Genomic DNA, 23,001 nt, shown 5'->3' with positions numbered 1-23,001 from the left:
TTGCTCTAAGTCTTCGTTTTTTCTGTCCTGCATGCATGCCTACCTGACTGTCATGCTAGCTTCTACAGCTGCTCTCTGTATATCGTTGAACCACTTCTTCTTCTTTCTTTCTACTTTTGGTAACGTGCTTTCGGCTATCACTTGAATCACCTTCTCCAAATCGAACCGGACTACTTTCATGTCTTTGGTTTCGCTTTCATTCATCTCCTCTGTTAATCTGTCAAGTACTTGAAATCTGTGGCTCACTTCCACTTGATACTGATCAGTTTCAGAATTCTCCCTCAATGGTTGGACGTCATATTTCACTAAGCATTCTTTGTGCTTCCTGCGATTTGTTTTCAGTATGACTTCGATGGACGCAACCACAAAATTTTAATCAGAGGCTATGTCAGCACCCTGTTACATACGAATATTACTGCTGGCAGTCGTATGTCAGTTTGAGACTAATATACGATTTGATTTGCTGTATGGCTCTGAGCAGTTTGGGGCTTAATATCTGAGGTCATCAGTCCCCTAGAACTTAGAACTACTTAAACCTAACTAAACTAAGGACATCACACACATCCATGCCCGAGGCAGGATTCGAACCTGCGACCGTAGTATTCACGCGGTTCCGGACTGTAGCGCCTAGAACCGCTCGGCCACCGCGGCCAGCTATTTGCTGTCTTCCCATCTGCCGAGTACCATGTCTCTTTATGCGTATCTTCGTTGGAAAGGATGTACTGCTAACAGTCGTGCTTTCTGATTTGTGCATTGCATGGTCTTATCTTCTAAATCAGTCGCAGTGAGCGTGATCACTAGCACCCACTAGTGGGCGCTCCAGCGTTCGTGGTAGACAGTTGGGGGATAAAGATATTTTCATTAGGTTTACATAAAATTTTGAATAAAGTAGTTGATAAGCTATATAAGGTTTAACTTAGCGCAACTCTGCTCTGTAAATTTTATAACATAAGTTAATTTCTTACGTTATAAGACAGCATTACTGTAGAACTCGTGAACAGTTAACAACTTTTCTACTAATAGAGATAAAAAAAAGTGGCCGTTAGGTAAAAAGGCTTTCTACCTATGCTCTAAACTACTATTAACAACGCGAACGTCTGTCTGGGGACCACTAAAAACTCAACCCAAGTCCTTAACACAACGAAACCAGCGGGTTATCTGGGCTTGCACTCTGTAAACCTGGGACCGCGAACGATTGCTGCCTTAGGTGATTTTTTACTCAACGTTCGAAAGGGCAGTCTCTGAGGGCGGTAACTTCGCCAACGTGGGCAACGATATCTTGCATTGGACGTGAAGCCACCCCACGTAGCCAGGCGCACAGCTTCGCGGTTCTTCGGTCCTTGGGATGGCTCTGTATTCGCAACTCTTACTGCAATTGGTTCTTTTTAATACAGATAACCTCGAACACTTTCCTGGTTTCCATGACACCACCGAACATTACCAACAAGTACAATCTGACACCAAAAATCTTTATACAACCAACATTCCCCATAATTGAAGAAGATTTTTGTAACGAATGATGCTCAGTTGATGAATAACAACTTAGTTCAGCTCCCAAAGTAACCCCAGTCTGCCAACGAATAAAATGCAGATAATCTGTGGTGGTTAGTTGGGGAGGGAAGGTATGGTGTTAACAACAGGACCAAAAGTTCAGTAACACAGGAGTAGATACAGAATGTCAAGCTACCAGCAATGAGGCTGATGACTGGTAGCGCCTTTGGTGAGAGGACTCAAACCAGGACATCGTCGAATAATCTGGATGTGGCACAGTACGCACTGACACAGTAATACAAACACAGGACACTTTTAAAACATATTTACAGGTATTTTAAACAATAAGTCTCAACAAATTAAGTTAAAAAAAACAGAAACAGGTCGACTTGGCCAATTAATAATAACCTCAGACAGAAGCTAAATTCCTTTAGAAATGATAGGATCCAAACAATTTAAGTGCAAGGAAAACTGCATTATGAATAATGAAATGTGAGCAGTTAAGGCACAAGTTAATTACAAAATAATGAGATTTCAATAACGTAAACCGAAGTAAGTAACGTGAAACACCCCCGTTATGTCCCTTATTGGGTTTTGTGTGATTTACCGAAGCCGCCAAACAGTTAATTATTATGAATATATGACCGTGTGCTTAATGGATGAAAGGCCATCGGTTTTTCTGCTGTGGTTTTGGTTGTATTTCAACAGAGTGCGGCTGTTCGGAGGCGGAATAATTGATGATTGAAAGTTTTTCAATTATTAAACACCACAAAGGTTGCGATATACAAACTGATATGTATTTTCTCTTAACACACAAATTCTGAGGCCCCCTTCACCTTACATGTTTAATTACGGTTATATCTTTTATTAGTTGCTGATTTTAAGAACTTCGTCACACACAGTGATGATGGCTAACATTCACAACAATCCTCACTGCAATCCACGGTTGTTGCTGGCCGACGCGGTTGACGCGAAACACGTAATTCGGCACTTGCCACTTTCTGTTTCATATCACTCGCGAATCGGTATTGATGACGGTCAACCCCACGACGATAAGAGGACGCGCTCATTTGTCACACTCTGGTGAATTTACCATTTACTCCTCACTCGGCACATTCGCTATTGACACCGTAATCATCTCGAACGCCATTTTTCTTTATCTCTGCGTGTTTTCCCAGTACTGCTTCCACTCGGCGCTAATCTCGCTGCCTCCTGCAGCGCTCGATCGTCGACTCCTGTCCGCCATCGACCTGGGCGTCTACGTTCGTGGGATCACGGATCCCTTATAAACAGGAAATGAGATTAGAAGAATTTAAACCCCACGTAATGTTCTGAAGACTCTGAGGTCTGTAAAGTCACTCCTTTAGAATAACATAGAATAGGATATAAAAGAGATGACAACCACAGCAGAATTTATGCACGGCCACAACCGAACGTCAAACCAGTGACCACTGCTATGTAGGTAAAACCACTTAGTGTAGGAATTATTGCACGTTAACAAAACCAAACAGCACTTAGCACAGCAGTCCGCCCACCCGCCTACTTGCAATGAATGACACAGATAAATAACATCCAAAAAAAGTAATTGCGTAGAGAACTTTAAAAAAGTTCAGTGATTAAGGCCGGAGCAGCGCACAGATTTAGGGGGTGGCGGGGTGGGAGGAAGACTGAAGGATGAGACAGAATGCACGATAAGAAGCGAGGCATGATTAATTCTATGTGACAGTACACAGGCACTCACAATCACAATTTTTTCAATTTGAAATATGGTCACCCGAAATAATATTTTCGGACGGAAGTTTGCTGGAGGTAGCTGACTTGCGCGACTGCTGCAGGTACTGTCCCTTAGCACACAGCTTCTACGGCCTACGATAGACACTAGTCCAGACGGAAGCGTTTGACATGATCATCTAACAATTAATACAGTAAATAGTTGTTTAAATATAGGTGTTAAAATTATTAAATTATAAAACTGAATTAATAGTCTTTAGTCTACTGGGTCGATTGAGACCCACACAACTGGTTTGGCAGTTTTAAGTTGCATGTTCTGGTGTATATAAATGCTGTGTCATATGGTATACTGAGTACTTATAGAATGCAGCAGAGCAGCAGTCGGAGTGGCTAGAGAGACTGTTACTCTGCGGCATTCCCTCTACCATATGACATGGCATTTATATACACCAGAAGACCGGTTGTGTGGGTCTCTAGTTGATTTAAATAAACACAGTTACAGCCGGATATTTGACTATTCATTCAGTTTTATATTTCAATAATTTTAGCATCCATATTTAAACGACTGTTTACTGACTGAACTGTCAATCAGTCATGTATAACTAGATTAGCTGTAACGAAATTAGAATTATATACTAATACCTTCAGCTGCTGAGGAGCGTTGATATATGTCAACTGGGACGGGTGAAAACGTGGGCTTCAACCGGGACTCGAACCCGTGATCTCCTGCTTGCGTGGCAGACGCTCTATCCATCTGAGCCACCGAGGGCACAGAGGGTCATGTGACCTCAGGGACTATCTCGCACACGCCTCCTGCGAGACTCACATTCTCAACATATATGTCCACACACTACATTCGTAGTGTCCCACCCCAACACACTCATTACTCGTGGAAGACATTCTTACCAAGACCCATAAGAGTACGGGTAGTATGTGTGCATTTATACAGACGAAGAAGGTCATGGCCGGTATTGGCAGAACGATATATGGATATGGTATCTGTTCTTTCGGACATGTCCGAAAGAACAGACACTATTGGTGACCTGCAGCCGTCTAGAACGAAATTAGAATTATATATTAATACCTTCAGCTGCTGACGGGCGTTGATATATATCAACGGGGACAGGTGAATACATATAAGTATATAGTTCTGGCAATACCGACCATGACCTTCTTCTTCTGTGGAAATTCACACATACTACCTGAACTCTTACAGGACTTGGTAAGAATGTCTTCCACGAGTAATGAGTGTGTTGGGTAGGGACACTACGAATGTAGTGTGTGGACATATGAGGTGGGAATGTGGGTCTTGCGGGAGGTGTGAGCGAGATAGTCCCTGCAGTCACACTACCCTCTGTGCCCTCGGCGGCTCAGATGGATAGAGCGTCTGCACTGTAAGCAGGAGATCCTGGGTTCGAATCCCAGTCGGGGCACACGTATTCACCTGTCTCCGTTGATATATATCAACGTCCGTCAGCATCTGAAGGTATTAATGTATAATTCTAATTTCGTTCTAGATGGCTGAAGGTCACCAAAGGTGTCTGTTCTTTCGGACATGTCCATATAGGTATATAGTTTATCTGTGGTTGCCCCAGTTTTAAAATTATCTTTAGAGGTTGGTGAACTGATGCCTTCTTGATCGCAACATGCTGGCCACGCTATACGGCGAACTTAGGCTGTGTGTCCACGGGCCAGATGACGACTTTACTCATCACCTGCTCGGGAAGACGGTTGAATCTGTTCGGTCGGCCCCATGATTCCCAGCTCGGTCACGTCCTCTCGTTGTATTTTACCAGTGTGCTCGCCACTTGTCGACGGCGAACCTTTGAGTTCAGAGCAGCCGCACAATGCGAGATACTCGCAACCACTCGCTTTCTCCAATCGGTGCTATCAGCAGCTCCGCTCCTGTGCCACGTGGTCGGCCGCATGCGCGCCTGCTGACGGTGGAAGTTCGCCGATGTAACATCTGTGGAAGCAAAGATCGCACCTATCGATTTTAGCAGGAGTGCTCAAATATCATATTTGACAAACTTGTTATGCGACTCTCTACGGCTGGGTGGGATACCCTATTCGTGGATGACAGCCGTTACAGAAGCAGTTAAGAACTACCTGATAAAGACAGAAAGCCCACATCAATACCAATGCAGAGCAGATAAATAAATCGATGACACAATGAAGAAAGTCTTCCAAACTACGGTGAACACTAAACGTAAATAAGCAAAGCCGGTTTCAATTGAGGCTGCAGGTGCCTTCAGAATCTCTGATGGCCTGCATTCCTTGAGTGACTCCTTAAACCTCAGGTACTCACATCACTATACAATAATTTCCTTGACTATTGTAAAAAAATCGTGGCAGATTAGCAGGCAGACACCCACAGAGCAGTCAAACGGATTTCAAAGGAATGCCTCCCCAACACAGATCGATTTGTGGACCCATATTTCGACATACTTTCGAATTCTCCAATGTCTTGCTCATGGGGACGAGCATACCGACGGTGTCGCAGTCAATGCCTACGACCTGTTGGTAGTGGTATCAGCAGACACAAGATGGTATCGTGAACACACAAAATTTGGTTTAATTGTTGTTGTTGTTGTGGTCTTCAGTCCTGAGACTGGTTTGATGCAGCTCTCCATGCTACTCTATCCTGTGCAAGCTACATCTTTCTGAATCTGCTTAGTGTACTCATCTCTTGGTCTCCCTCTACGATTTCTACGCTCCACGGTGCCCTCCAATACTAAATTGGTGATCCCTTGATGCCTCAGAACATGTCCTACCAACCGATCCCTTCTTCTAGTCAAGTTGTGCCACAAACTCCTCTTCTCCCCAATCCTATTCGATACCTCCTCATTAGTTACGTGATCTACCCATCTAATCTTCAGCATTCTTCTGTAGCACCACATTTCGAAAGCTTCTATTCTCTTCTTGTCCAAACTATTTATCGTCCATGGTTCACTTCCATACATGGCTACACTCCATACAAATACTTCCAGAAACGACTTCCTGACACTTAAATCAATACTGGATGTTAACGAATTTCTCTTCTTCAGAAACGCTTTCCTTGCCATTGCCAGTCTACATTTTATATCCTCTTTACTTCGACCATCACCAGTTATTTTGCTCCCCAAATAGCAAATCTCCTTTACTACTTTAAGTGTCTCATTTCCTAATCTAATTCCTTCAGCATCACCCGGCTTAAATCGACTACATTCCATTATCCTCGTTTTGCTTTTGTTGACGTTCATCTTATATCCTCATTTCAAGACACTAACCATACAAATTAAAAGTAGCGGCATACAGATGCCGCGATTTTTAATTTGTATTAACTTATACTAATGAAAGGTACGTTACACAGACACCCAGAGATAAAAGTAAATAACACAATTATCAAATGAGAGACAATCACGTGATACTTAGGGGGTACATGTTAGTGACAAACAGAACTTTAATCAACAAATAAGACTGAAGAAAGTTTTACACTGAAGAGGCAAAGAAAGTGTTACACCTGCCCAATACCGTGTAAGGTCCCCGCGAGCTTGCAGAAGTGCCGCAAAATGACGTGGAAAGGACTTGACTAATGTCTAAAGGAGCGCTGGAGGGAACTGCCACCCTGAATCCTGCAGGGCTGTCCATAAATCCGTAACGGTACGAGGGGGGTGGAGGTCTCTTCTGAACAGCACGTTGCAAGGCATCCCAGATATGCTCAATAATGCTCAGCGTTAGTGTTGAAACTCAGAAGAGTGTTTCCGGGGCCCCATATCACTCCAAATGCACACGCCCCACACCATTACAGATCCTCCACTAACTTCAACAGACGCCTGCTGACATGCAGGATCCATAGACTCATGAGGTTGTCCCCATACCCTTACACGTCCATCCGCTCGATACAATTTGAAACGAGACTCTTCCGACCAGGCAACTTATTTCCAGTCATCAACAGTCGATGGTCGGTGTTGACGGGCCTAGGCGAGGCGTAAATCTTTGTGTCGTGCAGTCATCAAGGGTACGCGAGTGGGCCTTCGAAAGCCCTTATCGACGATGTTTCTTTGAATGGCCCGCACGCTGACACTTGTTGATGGCCCAGCATTGAAATATGCAGCAATTTACACTTCTGTCACGTTGAATGATTCTCTTCAGTCGTCGGCGGTCCCGTTCTTGCAGGATCTTTTTCCGGCTACAGCAATGTCGGATATTTGATGTTTTACCCAGTTCCTGATATTAACGGTACACGCGTGAAATGGACGTACAGGAAAATCCCCACTTCATCGCTACCTCGGACATCATGTGTCCCTTCGCTCGTGCGGCGACTATAACACCACGTTCAACCTCACTTAAATCTTGATAACCTGCCATTGTAGCAACAGTAACTCCTGACGATATCTGCCAGCGAGACTGGAACCTAAGTGATGAAGTTCGTGTGCTTCCCAACACGGGGGAGCGGTTATGATTGAAACATGCCAAACCGAGCTGTTGCTTGGTTTCCTTTCTAAATGGGCATGGCACTCATCCAGCGCATCTGCAATGCATTTAGCTTGATTATATCGGTCACTGTCATGGTGAGAAATATGGGTTTCCGGAACATTTAACTCTGTGCTGTGAGTGATGCAGCCACTTAGATAGATGCATACCAGGAATTACAACAGAGACACTACAAGAAGCACTCAGGGACGCAGATAAATGGAAACTATTAAACAAACACGTTGATGAAGTCTCCAAAATTGGATACAATATCTATAAAGACGAGACCAAATCGACATCAAGTTAAAAGACAGCTAGACGGATGAAGACTCCACCACAACGTATTCCTCTGACATTAGTACCAACGACGAGACAGATGGACAATAACATTACATGACAATGCACGACAGTAAATGACGAAATAATAATACACGGACGAATTATAATAGAAACCTGTTATTCTATTAAGTAGTGTAGTTCGTGGCCGGGTATTGTACCAGGTGTCACGTGACACAAGCTATGTAGCTAATTAACACACATATAACGGCGAGAGAGAAATAACACTCACCATACACAACAAACGACAATAAATGCGACAATAAATGTAGAAATGGTAACACACAGATAAAACAGAATAGAAACCTGTCAATAAATTGAGTAAGGTAGATAGTGGCCGGTTATAGTACCTGGAGATACGTTAAACCTTAATTAGACTGAATAAACATAGAAAAAACGCGACACAAGGAATCTGGCTAATCAAGATCCATACAGTACAAAAACACAAAAAAAAATTATTTTTTAGAACACTTATGCGAGGGTTGAATCGATTTGTGAAAAAGAAATAGCAGACCGTTCCCAAATCATCCAAGATTTATTGTTGCAACAGAGTGGATATGGAGTGCAAGAAACGATTCCATTTGCAGATCAATACCACAATCGGTTCTTAGGTACCGTGTATCGATCCGCGCTGAAAAACCTCCATCAGTGCGTGGTGACGTGATGTAGCCTTCACGTACGGCAATGTAACGCTGACTCTGGCATCAGGGCACTCTTGCAGATGGTGAATGCTGTCCTGGGATTCGCTACCTCACGCCTGCTCGGCCTGCTCATGAAGTTCTCTAAAAGTTGTTGTTGACGAGTCGAACGAGTGACTTCTCGTCTCATCAAATTCCACACATGCTCCGTTGGAATCATGTCCAGAGATCGTGCTGGCCAGGGAAGTTGATGCACGTCGTACAAAGCACGTTGAGTTTCACGGGCAGTGTACGGGAGAGCATCACGCTATCAGAACAACATATCACCTTCCTGTTGCAAGTACGGCTAAAGAACTGATTTAACAACATTCTGTGCATACCGAGCGCTGGTTAGCGTCCCCTACATCTACATCTACATCTACATTTACACTCCGCAAGCCACCCAACGATGTGTGGCGGAGGGCACTTTACGTGCCACTGTCATTACCTCCCTTTCCTGTTCCCGTAGCGTATCGTTCGCGGGAAGAACGGCTGCCGGAAAGCCTCCGTGCGCGCTCGAATCTCTCTAATTTTACATTCGTGATATCCTCTGGAGTTATAGGTAGGGAGGAAGCAACATATTCGATACCTCATCCAGAAAAGCACCCTCTCGAAACCTGGACAGGAAGCTACACCGCGATGCATAGCGCCTCTCTTGCAGAGTCTGCCACTTGAGTTTGCTAAACATCTCCGTAACGCTATTACGCTTACCAAATAACCCTGTCACGAAACGCGCCGCTCTTCTTTGGAGCTTCTCCTCCATCAATCCGATCTGGTACGGATCCTACACTGATGAACAATACTCAAGTATAGGTCGAACGAGTGTTTTGTAAGCCACCTCTTTTGTTGATGGACTACATTTTCTAAGGAATGAATCTCGACCTGGTACCCGCCTTACCAACAGTTAACTTCATATGATCATTCCACTTCAAATCGTTCCATATGCATACTCCCAGATATTTTACAGAAGTAACTGGTACCACTGTTTGTTCCGCTATCATATAATCATACAATACAGGACCCTTCTTTATATGTATTCGCAATACGTAACATTTGTCTATGTTATGGGTCAGTTGCCACTCCCTGCACCAAGGACCTATCCGCTGCAGATCTTTCTGCAATTTTCTAATGCTGTAACTTCTCTGTATATAACAGCATCATCTGCGAAGAGCCGCATGGAACTTCCGACACTATCTATTGGGTCATTTATATATACTGTGAAAAGCAATGGTCCCATAACACTCCCCTGTGGCACGCCAGAGGTTATTTTAACGTCTGTAGACGTCTCTCCATTGAGAACAACATGCTGTGTTCTGTTTGCTAAAAACTCTTCTATCCAGCCACACAGCTAGTCTGATATTCTGTAGGCTCTTACTTTGTTTATCAGGCGGCAGTGCGGATCTGTATCGAACGCCTTCCGGAAGTCAAGGAAAAGAGCATCTAACTGGGAGCCTGTATCTAATATTTGCTGGGTCTCATGAACAAATAAAGCGAGTTGGGTCTCACACGATCGCTGTTTCCGGAACCCATGTTGATTCCTTCAGAGTAGATTCTGGGTTTCCAGAAACGACATGATACGCGAGCAAAAAACATGTTCTAAAATTCTACAACAGATCGACGTCAGAGATATAGGTATGTAGTTTTGCGCATCTGCTCGACGACCCTTCTTGAAGACTGGGACTATCTGTGCTCTTTTCCAATCATTTGGAACCTTCCGTTCCTCTAGAGACTTGCGGTACACGGCTGTTAGAAGGGGGGCAAGTTCTTTCTCGTACTCTGTGTAGAATCGAACTGGTATCCCGTCAGGTCCAGTGGACTTCCCTCTGTTGAGTGATTCCAGTTGCTTTTCTATTCCTTGGACACTTATTTCGATGTCAGCCATTTTTTCGTTTGTGCGAGGATTTAGAGAAGGAACTGCAGTGCGGTCTTCCTCTGTGAAACAGCTTTGGAAAAAGGTGTTTAGTATTTCCCTCCAGGAACAACAAAAGTAAACGAGAGCTGTAGCTTATTGCACCACAGACCACAATGCCTGGGATGGGGCAAGTGTGTCTTTGACGAATGCACTCTGCGAGGCAGCGCTCCCAGGCCTACCTTGTACGTGCAAACGACCATAACTTGTCTTCAGGCAGACCTGCTTCCTTCGCTGAAGACCACGGCCCGCCATACCATCTACCATTTTATTCTCTAACGGCGCCAGTCGAGCCGTCACATCGATGCTGCGGCGTGAGTGAAAGACGGGCTAGAGGAGTGCGCGTCCACAGACCCATTGCTAATAACCGGTTCGCAACAGTCCGTGGTGACACGTCTGGCCTGATAAGCCCTCTTATCTGTACGGTCTGCCACTGCTGCCCTTACAATATGACGATCCTGGCGGGTGTCTGTGCTGCGAGGACGTCCATATGGTCGTCTAGGGTGTGAGAATAATCACGTGAGCACTGGTTGTGTGGGATTAAAGGGACCAGACTGCGATGGCCATCGGTCCGTGAGCACTGGTATGAGCACTACTCCACAACTGACTGAGCACATCCAACTTGTGTGGCAATTCTCCGAAAGGACCATCCTGCCACTCGAAAGGCTAAAATTTGACCTCTTTGAAACTCGCTCAGTTGGCTGTAGGAAGCACGAGTGTGTCTGCGTGGCATGCTTTCCTGCTTGCCTCCCATGTTTGTAAACCAGTGTGCCACTGGCTGTAAGCAGTCCCTATTGAAGGACAAACACAGATGGCTCTCTGGTAGCTATGCCGCTACGCTATCTATTGGCGGACGACGTTGAAACCACTATCAGTTCATCTACCAACACCCAGATACTATATGCAGTCATCGGATCACAATCGACGTAGAGTAAGTGCACTGATTTTTTTTTTTTTTTTTTTTTTTTTTTTTTTTTTTTTGCTGGCAGTGTAAACTAACAATTGGACGCTCTGACCAGCCACATCGAGCTCGAGGAAACATGTCGAGACCACCTCCCAGCCCAGTGGTGTTTTTATTTCTCTTGTTAAAAATCAATATTTTACAATTTTCCATTTTGTAACTGCATGTATTATAATCTGAAGTAGAAATCACAGCTGAATCTCAAACAAAAATCTCCCATTAATAAAACGTTCTCGGGTTTCAAGCCGCGTCAAGTGGTTTACTGCCGACGAGCTTTCGACAGAGATCTCCTCTCGCCGCGTAGAACATGAAAAGTGTTACCGTCTGCGCTATCGCGAAAAGTCAGCTGTAGCAGAACATGCTCAGGAAAACGGACACCGGATTGCATTCAATGAGACGTCTATTATTAAACGGACTAATGGCTTCTGGGATAGCGTGATAAACGAGGTCATAGAAATTAGAATTTCTGACAACACCTCGGTCGGGGTACACATTTTCACCTGACATTCAATAGAGACGGTGGATTGCAGCTGAGTACAGCGTTGGATCCGGTGTTGAGGGAGTTGAAGCGGGCCCGGGGGTCGCACGGCCAACACATTACCATATATGATGCGGGACCGAGCACCAGTGACGTCACGAGTGACGGCGCGGCTATATAAGCACGGCAGTGACAACCACACGACAGTCATCCACTTGACAACGGCAGAGGAGATCTCTGCCGAAAGCTCGTGGGCAGTAAACCACTTGACGTGGCTTGAAACACGAGAATGTTTTACTAACGGATATTGCCGCGAAAGCATGCATTCGTACAAAAATCTTCCAAAGACATCCAAGCAAACGTGCCTTCAGGTGGTGCAGCATGGACCATGGTGCCCACTGCCTCGGCTGCGCAGTCAAATTTTCTGGAGGCAGCGGGTATCGACTACGTGTACTGACAAGGGGATCTTTTCGGGATGAGACTTACCAGATTAGTAGTGTACTTAAAGTGTGTCCACCCAAACAAGCTGGAAAGCGCGCTATCCAGAATATTCCGAGAAGAGGCATAGACTGGCCACTTAATACGCTTTAGCGACACAGCGGAACTGCCACACCTACAGCGGACTCGCTAGCCATGTCGACGATCCAGCTTCGATTCTTTCTTGGGTAACATCTTATTTTTCAGTTGTTTTAAATATTATAGCAACATTAAATAAAATTAATGACCTAAAATATTATCTTCGAAATCTTGGAAGCTAACGACACGACTTTATATCAACATTCTCAACCATTATTTAAAGCGAAATTGCAATAGAATCAATACAATTAGCTGCTGACGGGCGTTGATATACAGCAACAGGGACAGGTGAAAATGTGTGCCTCGACCGGCACACGAACACGGGATCTCCTGCTTACATGGCAGACGCTATATCCATCTGTGCCACCGAGGACACAGAGGAGAGTGCGACTGCAGGGATTTATTGCCGGCACGCTCCCCGTTAGACCCACATTATCAACTTATAGTTCACACACTACATTCATATTGCCCCTGCCATTATACTCATTATTTGCGGCAGACAATCCACCGAGTCCCGTAAGAGTTCAGTCAAATCGTGTGCATCCGCACTGAAGAAGGTCATCAGCCGGTTAGCCTTAAACGATATGAAGATGGTATCTGTTCTTTCGGACACTACGAATGTAGTGTGTGAACTGTAAGTTGAGAATGTGGGTCTAACGGGGAGTGAGCCGGCGATAAGTCCCTGCACTCGCACAATCGTCTGTGCCGTCGGTGGCTCAGACGGATATAGCTTCTGCCATGCAAGCAGGAGATCCCGGGTTCGAGTCCCGGTCGGGGTACACATTTTCACCTGACCCCTTTGATGTATATCAACGTCCGTCAGCAGCTAATGGTATTGACTCAATTATCATTTCATTAGGAAGAGCTGCACGGTCACCAATGACGTCTGGTCTTTCACACATGTCCGAAAGAACAGACGCCATCTTCATATTATTTAAAGTCTTGTGTGGGAAAAGAAAAGTTTCGATTAATTATTGACTCTTGGGAAGGACAAGCAAAGCCCGAATTATATGATGAAATCTTTCAGGATAACGAGAAATTAGCGACATGTGCAAGTAAGCTGGCTGCTCTGAATTGTGCTCTTGTTCCACCTTATGACGTCTATTTTTATAGACAGGTAAAGATCTAAAAAAGCGTGTATAAAATTGCGCTTGTCTACTTGAAAATAATAGAGAAGTAAATTCTCGTGAATACTGTATAAAAATACTATCTATAGCGCATCATCAACTCTCATAGTAAATTTATAATGAAATGACCCAGTATGCCTGGCTTAGTCCCAGGCTTTCTGACGGAAGACAATTTTTCATGAGTGGTGGCGGAATATGTTTTCCATCAGATCTTTCAAAAAAGGTTGTTTTGTAAACAATCGTCCTATATAAAAATGGTTCAAATGACTCTGAGCACTATGCGACTTAACTTCTGAGGTCATCAGTCGCCTAGAACTTAGAACTAATTAAACCTAACTAACCTAAGGACATCACACACATCCATGCCCGAGGCAGGATTCGTCCTATATAAACTGTTCACGATGTGAAAATATTTTTGTTTTCAATGTTTCACGGCAATTATCATTCTTTTTATATAAATAAATCCTACCCGAAATTTTGTTACAGTGGTAATTAACGCTTTAATTTACCACCATTAAAACCCACTTGATATGATTCAATTTTTGAAAAAGAAAATATTAACTGTAATTCACATTTTATATTAATTAACTGTAACGGTCATTTCATAAATAAAAAAAATTCTTCATCAGTTAATATTGTAGGTCCTTAACTTTTTTAAGAATCGTTAGAATTTTAAAACAATTTCAAAAACAAAATAAAAGGATTGAACCTCTATCGCCCAAATGGCTATGAAGTGTCGCACAGGCTGTGCTGCCAGAGCCTGTAAAGTGATAAGTACATGACGTCTCGGGATCTCCTGGCTAGTTCGCTTTATAACTCTTATGGTTAGACACCCTTCAGGTATATTAATAACTTGCGATGTCTCATCCCGAACCAAATGTCCGAGACCGTAATATCCCATAGTGAGTGGAGCACTACAACCTGCACAAAATTTATCAGATGGCGGGCCTTAACTGTCAAAATGAAGCCTAAAGGAAAGGAAAAGAAAGCAGCCTTGTCTGGTCTTATACTGGTGAGTAATCTGCATGTCTATCCACCGCTAGAATCCACGGAAATCTCCTTGGGTAGAATTCAGTGTATTTCAAATGGGCATTGCTACAAAGTCTGTTGTCCTCTTCTTCTCCTTCTGCTGACTAGGATTGCCCCTGTTTGTCCGCCTCATTCTGTGGATGTGCTGGACCCACTGCTGTCCCATCTCTTCGGTAGTCACCTGGGTAGTCATTTCTCTTGTGGTAATCCATGTTTACAGATTTTAGCTAGTCTTGAAGGGTCTGTCCTTTCCACGCGAGCCTTCTCAATTTTTTCTTCTCTTCATCCATATACTTATATTTTGCAATACACACTGTTTCCTTATGTACAAATTTATTCTTTTGTCCCATATAGTTACTCCGTGGATTTGTCTTACTACCCTCATTTCTACTGCCCTTGAGTTATGTTTTATCTTTTTCATTTCTGCCCTAATTTCTGCTACATATGACAAAAGAGAACGCACCATCGTTTTACACATTTTTATTTTCCTCTCAGTTGTCATAAAGTTTTTTCCTCAGGTATTTTGCAGGCATTCGCTACTCCTCCTGCCTTTATCATTTGATTTTTCACTTCCACTGATGAATTCTCATGCGTAACTAAAGCTCGTCACCTGTACAACTGAAACACCAGTTTCTTGTAATTTACATCGTACAGGTGCTTTTGGTACTACCCTGCTCTTAGTTTCTATTAGGTGAGATTTTCATATCATATTGCTTACCTGTTTTACTAAAACGATGAAGTAACCTTTGTAAGTTATCCTCAATATTTTCTATCAGTGGAGCATCATCAGCATAACATGTAATATTTACCACTTTATTTCCCATTTTCCTTCGTATGTCATCAATTATGTCCGTTATTAAGCTGAGTGGGCTTAATGAGTCTCCGTGTCTAATTCCTTTATGTAGAATAATTTCACCTTTGGATCCTTCATGTGTTTTAATTCTCGTTTCATCAGCTGTATATATATTTTCAAAACTTTTCACTGAACCGATTGGTAATCTCTTGTCGATTAAGGTTTGAATTACATCCTTTTTTCTAATCCTATCAAATCAAATGATTCAAATGGCTCTGAGCACTATGGGACTCAACATCTAAGGTCATCAGCCCCATAGAACTACTTAAACCTAACTAACCTAAGGAGACCACATACATCCACGCCCGAGGCAGGATTCCAACCGGCGACCGTAGCGGTCGCACGGTTCCAGACTGAAGCGCCTGGAACCGCTAGGCCACAGCGGCCGGCTATAATCCTATCAAAGGCAAAACAAGTCAACGAAGCACAGGTGTAGGCTTGCTTAATAAAATCTTTGGATTTCTTCACAGTCTCTATTTAAAGAGAAAATAGCGTCTATTGTGCTCCTGCTTTCCCTGGATCCTTGCTGTTTTCCTGGAATTTCTACATAATTCAGCATTACATTTACCGATGTTAACAGGTTTAGGGTAGTTCCCTAGTAATTATCTAACACTTTCTTAGCTCCTTTTTTATACACTGGAATTGTATTAATTTGTTTCCATTCTGCTGGTATCCTTCCTTCCTTCATGACACTGTTAAACAAAGTGTGAAGCTGACGCCTGCCTTCCACATTTTATTATTTCATTATATATGCCATCTGGCCCCGGTAATTTTTTATTTTTAAGTCTTTTATTGCAGTACATATTTCCTCCAATGAGAAGTCTATTTGGTTGTCATTTTCTGTGTAACGGTGACTAGTGTCAAGTTTCACCTTTGCTACGTCCTAATACACTAATTTAAAATTATTTTCCCAATGAATTTTGCTTACGTTGTGTGTCTGAATGTTTCTTTTACTTTTTGAGCATCCACCATAGTTTCTTATACGATCCATAAAGGCCTTGTTTCATACCTTTTGTACATCGTTTCCAATCCTCTTTTACTTCGCATTTGTTAAATCGTTTATCGCCAGCGTCATGTGATGCCCTGTTTGGGCACGTCTTCCCGTTGGTCCTCGTGCCGCAGTACCTCTCAGGTACACAGTGCAGCAGAGCTGAGTGCTCGAGTGGGACAATCCGGTCTCGTGTTCATCGCGCCCGCTGCGGCAGCCGTCTGGCGGACTGGCGCGTGTTTAAATGTCGGCGTCAAGTGAGCGAGGTGGTGTTTGCCCGGCCCCGCGTCCGGCTCCGGCCGTCGCGGCGCTGACCCGCGGCCGAGCGGCGTCTGTTGTGGTCGTCCGCCGGTTTGATGGTCCGCAGAGAGAGGGCGCCCGGCGCGTCGGCAAATGTTTGTGGTACGCTGCAGCTGCGGCGCCAGGTGAGCGCAAACAGGCGGCGCACTGCCGGCAAATATTTGGCGGCGACGGCAGCGCCACTGGCGAGCTAGTGACGAGTGTGCGCCGCGGCCGAACCCCTCCCTGCCCGCTTCTGTCCGCGTGTGCTGCCGGCAGCCTACCCACAAAGGCGCACAGTGGCTGCGGCAGCGAGATCGGCACTCCACCCGAGCTGAGATCTCTTGCTCGTCTATGTACTCTCAAGATTAACTCTTTATTTACAGTTTCATCATATATCGTCTATCCACTTCGTATACGAGACGTGTACCAAGCGTACATCATGGCGCCATGACACTTTCTACCCGTGCTATCAAAACAGGAGACTGTATAATTTGTGTGGATCTGCTTTTAGTTAGTTAATAAGTAGGTGAGTGATTTATCAGAGGTGCAGATAAGCACACTTTTATTTCTTCCCTTCAGTTTTCTGACTGGTTCGATGAGGCCAACCACGGATTTCCCTGGTTTGGAACACGTAACATCCCCAGATGACGGAGAAAAGCGATCTGATCTCCACTGTCGGAAAAAAACATATTAGTATCTGTGGTGTCACCGCCAGACACCACACTTGCTAGGTGGTAGCCTTTAAATCGGCCGCGGTCCGCTAGTATGCGTCGGACCCGCGTGTCGCCACTGTCAGTGATTGCAGACCGAGCGCCACCACACGGCAGGTCTAGAGAGACGTCCTGGCACTCGCCCCAGTTGTACAGCCGACTTTGCTAGCGATGCTACACTGACAAATACGCTCTCATTTGCCGGGACGATAGTTAGCATAGCCTTCAGCTACGTCATTTGCTACGACCTAGCAAGGCGCCATTACCAGTTATATTGAGCTTATTATTAATGTACCGTCAAGAGCGATGTACACCGATTATGGATTAAAGTTAAGTATTCTACGAGTTACCTCCTGTTTTGTTAGTCTTATTTCTCTGACCTGTTCCAGACCTCACGCCAGTCTGCGTGTAATTAAACGCGTGCATTTCGGCCTCCTCTAGCAACACGGTGTTGGCTCTTCTGCCAACACAGCAGTATCCTTGGAAAGACGACGTCGATTATGATTAGATTTAGTGATAATGGTGTCAACGCCGACTGCCAACAGTGGCTTAGCTACCAGAGTGCCATCTGCGTCTACACTTCAAAGGTACCTACACACTGAAAAGAAACTCCCAAAACTCGGTTAACAGCTTCTTAATCTCGAAGTTTGACTTAGTTTTCAAGAAATGCTTGGAATCGTGAGTTTGAACAACTAGTTGAGGGAAGTTTTGTCTCGGGTTTGTAGTTTATGGTCAGTGAGCAAAAACAGGGCCGAGTTGTGTAACTTGAACATTCTCATTTGCTGTGTCGTCTGCTATGTTTCTTTCTTCGTCTACTGTGGTTCTTTCGACAAACAATTCAGTGTACCCGTGGACTGTTCGAGCAACAAATACGCCGGGAGAAACTGAAGACTCACAATTTAGTTTTTGTTAGAAATTGAAATGAAGAATCCTCTGTGGGATCCTTCTCATTTTGCGTATGAAGACAGATGTAAAAGGAAAGATTTGTTGAAAGAAGTTTCGGATAAAATTGGTGAACAGTTTGTGGAGTGTGAAAGGAAATGGACAAACATTAAAACACAGTACAATCGTGAGCATTGTAAAATGGTCAAAACTAAAAGTGGGTCTGGGACGACAGAGATCTACGTTCCGAAATGGATATTTTACGAACATTTGAAATTTTTGGAAGGCGTGAACAAACCAGGGCGAAAAATATTTACAATTGTAAATAAAATACCATACACTGGCGCAAAGGAAGCTCTGTGATTTTTGGTCGGAAATTTTGCAATTACATCTGTATTTCCGCTTGGAATTTATTAATTTCTCTTGTAACACCTTATCAACATCTGATATAAAGTAAGTTGCACTTTAATGGCTTATATTGTTAATAATTTAAGCTATAAGGGTTTAGTTCAGAACGTTTTAATTATATTTGTCTTTTCACTCGAAATTTATTTATGTACATTTCTCTTGTCATTTCACTTTACCAACATCCGATACAAAGTAGATTGCCCCAGGGCACCGTAATAGATCCGCTGATTTTTACGATTTACATAAACGATCTGGTTGATGGTATTCAAAAATGGTTCAAATGGCTCTGAGCACTATGGAACTATGAGGTCACCAGCCCCTAGAACTTAGAACTACTTAAACATAACTAACCTAAGGACACCACAAACATCCATGCCCGGGGCAGGATTCAAACCTGCAACCGTAACGGTCGCGCAGTTCCAGACTGAAGCGCCTAGAACCGCTCGGCCACCCCAGCCGGCTGGTCGATGGTATTGACAGTGGCATTAGACTGTTTCCCGATGATGCTGTAGTCTACAGGAAAGTAGTATCACACGAAAGTTGTGAACAAATCAATGAGAATTTGCAGAAAATAAATGCGTGGTGTAATGACTGGTGCTACGGTCGCAGGTTCGAATCCTGCCTCGGGCATGGATGTGTGTGATGTCCTTAGGTTAGTCAGGTTTAAGTAGTTCTAAGTTCTAGGGGACTGATGAACACAGATGTTAAGTCCCATAGTGCTCAGAACCATTTGAACCATTTTTTTTGTAATGACTGGCAGTTATCCCTCAATATTGGTAAGTGTAACCTACTGCGTATAAGAAGGCGAAAATCCGCATTAATGTACGAGTACAAAATAAATTTCCTGTCCTTGGAATCGGTAACATGCGTCAAGTATCTGGGTGCGACTATTCGAAATGATCTCAAATGGAATGATCACATTACACAAGTAACGGGTAAGGCAAAATCTAGATTGCGGTTTATTGGTAGAATCCTGAAACGATGCAGTCCTTCAACAAAGGAAATAGCTTACAATAAATTAGTTCGCCCAGTCTTAGAGTACTGTTCGTTTGTATGGGACCCTTACCAGTCGGGTCTGATTCAAGAGATTGAGAAGGTCCAAAGAAGATGGGCAAGATTTGTGACTGGTACATTTAGCAATCGCGAGAGCGTTACAAATCTCGTAGAAAGTTTGAAGTGAGACACGCTTGCAGATAGATAGCACGCTAAACGGTAGGGGCTGCTTACTAAATTCCGAAATCCGATCTTCAACGGGGATGTCGCACAATGATCACCTTTCAAAGATAAGGGAAATTAGAGCTCGTACTGAGGCGTTCAGACAGTCGTTTTTACCTCACGCGATTCGCGAGTGGATCAGAGAGGGGGGGGGGGGGGATATGACTTTGAAGCGAATTGCGCCCTCCGCCACACACAGCTCGGTGGCTAGCGGAGTATATATTTAGATGTAGGTAGATCTCTTATATTATTTGTGTTTCTTCCTCCACTCTTCTCTGAAGATATTTATTTTGCGTAGTCGTCCTCCAGCTGCCATGTGACACCCCGCCTGTTTCTGGATCTTCCACATAAAAACTGTCCGGTGGTGAGTAAATTGTGGCACTTCTTTTAAAGAAAACTGTGCAAAGACACGGCTGCAGAAGTCACTAATTTTGCTTTTTCAGGACTTCAGTGCATAGTTGTTCTAAATCACCGAAAATCTGCTGACAGTATCCCGAAAAATTCTCCACAATTCTTCTAGCGTGAGATATTCGGTAATTAAATATTCTTCCCTGTCTGCCTTTCTCTTGCCACCCTGCATGTGGTTTCATCATGTACTCCGAAAGAACAGAAGCATCATCTCCCACCATAAGAAATTACACATCCTCGTTTCTTCCAGGAAGTGCTCTTGGTGTGGATAGAGCAATCTTTCCCTTAGAAAATCGCTCACCCATCTTGGAGCTGTTGAAGACACCACCATTTGAAATACTTCCTTGCATACCCACTTCGTAACTGACGATGTTGTAATGTGCGTTTACCAGCACAGCACTAAATACTCCAGTGTAACTATAATATAATGATCCAGTTCCCACCTATTGCACCAATACAATGAGGGAAGTTCCGTCTTGTTTCAAATACGTTTGATACTTCTTCCCATTCTTCCTTTGTAGACGTTTCCTATAAAAACAAGAAAAAATATTGTTAAAATTTAATCGATATCTCATTAAGCAGCTTTAGGGAATTCATCAGAAACATTTAATGTGCACCACCTAGCCACCACTGAAGAGGATAATGATGATATTGGTGATGGGCCAGATGAAGTATTTAATCAACGTCACAGAACTCCAAGCTACAAATTTTAATGAAGAAGTCCCAGCTATTACAACAAACACCTTTGCACCTGCTATGCCATCACCATCAGCGTGTTCACAATCAACTGCATTCTCCCCATCGCCTTCGGTATCTTCAGAGGTCCGAATTTTGCAAAGAAGAGGAAGAGGACGACCACTGCTACACAGCAAGCTGTAACGAGCATGAAGCCAGTTGCATCACCATTACAAGTTAAAATAGAGTCATACACAACAGACAAATACTCTGCATTTGCAGATTGGGTTGCATCTGAACTGAGAGAAATAAGTGATGAGAAAGTGCTCATTAAAGTAAAACGAAAAATTTCTCATGTAATATATGATGGAAAAGAAATGCTTACTAAGCAAGCTGAAACCCTAAGCTGCTGCTACAGGAACAACAGTGACATTATTTTATGTAGCTGAAAATGAGGCTGCAGGTGCTGAAAACACACAAATACCGACAATGCTTAGTGAACAAACAGCGTGATATCTTTTCTTTTTTTAAAAAAAAAAATATTATGGATCCAAAATCAGTCAATACTTTTATAACTAAATTATTTCGATTTATCAGTTTTTTTAAGTGTAAGACAACATCTATTACGGTCTGTTTTGGGTCTTATATTTTCAATGCTTCCTTTCAGAGTGATATGCTGGCAAGATATACTGTATTTGAGTGTTTGTGCATATATTCCAAATGTTTCCAGCAAATTATATTATTTTCCTTAAAGGGCGAGGTATCTGGCAACTACTAAGGCAATCAGAGACTGTAACAATAGCTTTCAGTTCCTTGTCTTCAGATAGTGGGTTAATGGGAAGGAACTGAATATGAAGTAAGTGCATGTATAAATGTGTTAAGAACGTATGGTACGTAAAATAACTGTACTTACTTTTATAAAATCCTTGATTACATTCACGGTAATACAACACATTCTAGGTACAGTTTCACTAATCTTGGTTGGTGATATTCAATGAGAGAGAAGATTAATCTTGTATAACTGTCACCTGTTGCCAAAATCGAAGGGCTACAGTAAGTTGTTCCACTGGTGATAATGCAGCTCTAAAATTTGTGTCTTTCCGTTGAATATGTGGTGCTACTAGCCTCAAGAGTTCTTCAAACCGACCACATGTCATTCTGAAAAAATTATTGAAACCTTGCCTGTCTTCAACACAGAGCTCCTCCAGTACAGAATTATAAGCTCCATGACTTTCCCTTTGTAACAAAATCTTTCTGGACAACATGTGTCTCTTTTAGGGTTTATTTTCGTGACAGACAATTACACCGTGAATTACAGCACAAATTGCTAACACATCTTCACAGCCATATTCCATCTCCGTTACTTTTCTGCAACAAAAAGTAAAAACGACGAATGTGCGTTTACGAGAGTCTGAAACAGTTGTCAGCATTTTGCAACAGTTGTAAGTTTGCCATACTCACAACAGTTGGGAATTTGCCAAACTTACAACAGTTGTATGTTTTTGTTTGTTGGAGTTGGTTTTCGGTGTGAAGGTACCTTATATGGAATGCTCATAGCCAGAAGGCTCAGTGTGGTGCAAATATGCGAAGCAAGCAGACAGCCATGCCAGGGAGATGCACTTGTGCTTCCATCAGACAAGTGAAGGAGTTTGAAGGGAGTCAAACTGTGGCCGAGTGGCGGGACGGTCGTTTCGGAGAATTGCCACACAAGTTGTACGTACTGCGTTAGTAGTGCAACCATGCTCGTATCTGTGGTCACGTGAACATTGTTACATCCGCAAACGAAGTTGTGGCCGTCCGTGGTGCACAG

Source organism: Schistocerca nitens, chromosome 2, assembly GCF_023898315.1.
Source record: "Schistocerca nitens isolate TAMUIC-IGC-003100 chromosome 2, iqSchNite1.1, whole genome shotgun sequence".
Lineage (NCBI taxonomy): Eukaryota > Metazoa > Arthropoda > Insecta > Orthoptera > Acrididae > Schistocerca > Schistocerca nitens.
Note: the sequence above shows the minus strand (reverse complement) of the source record.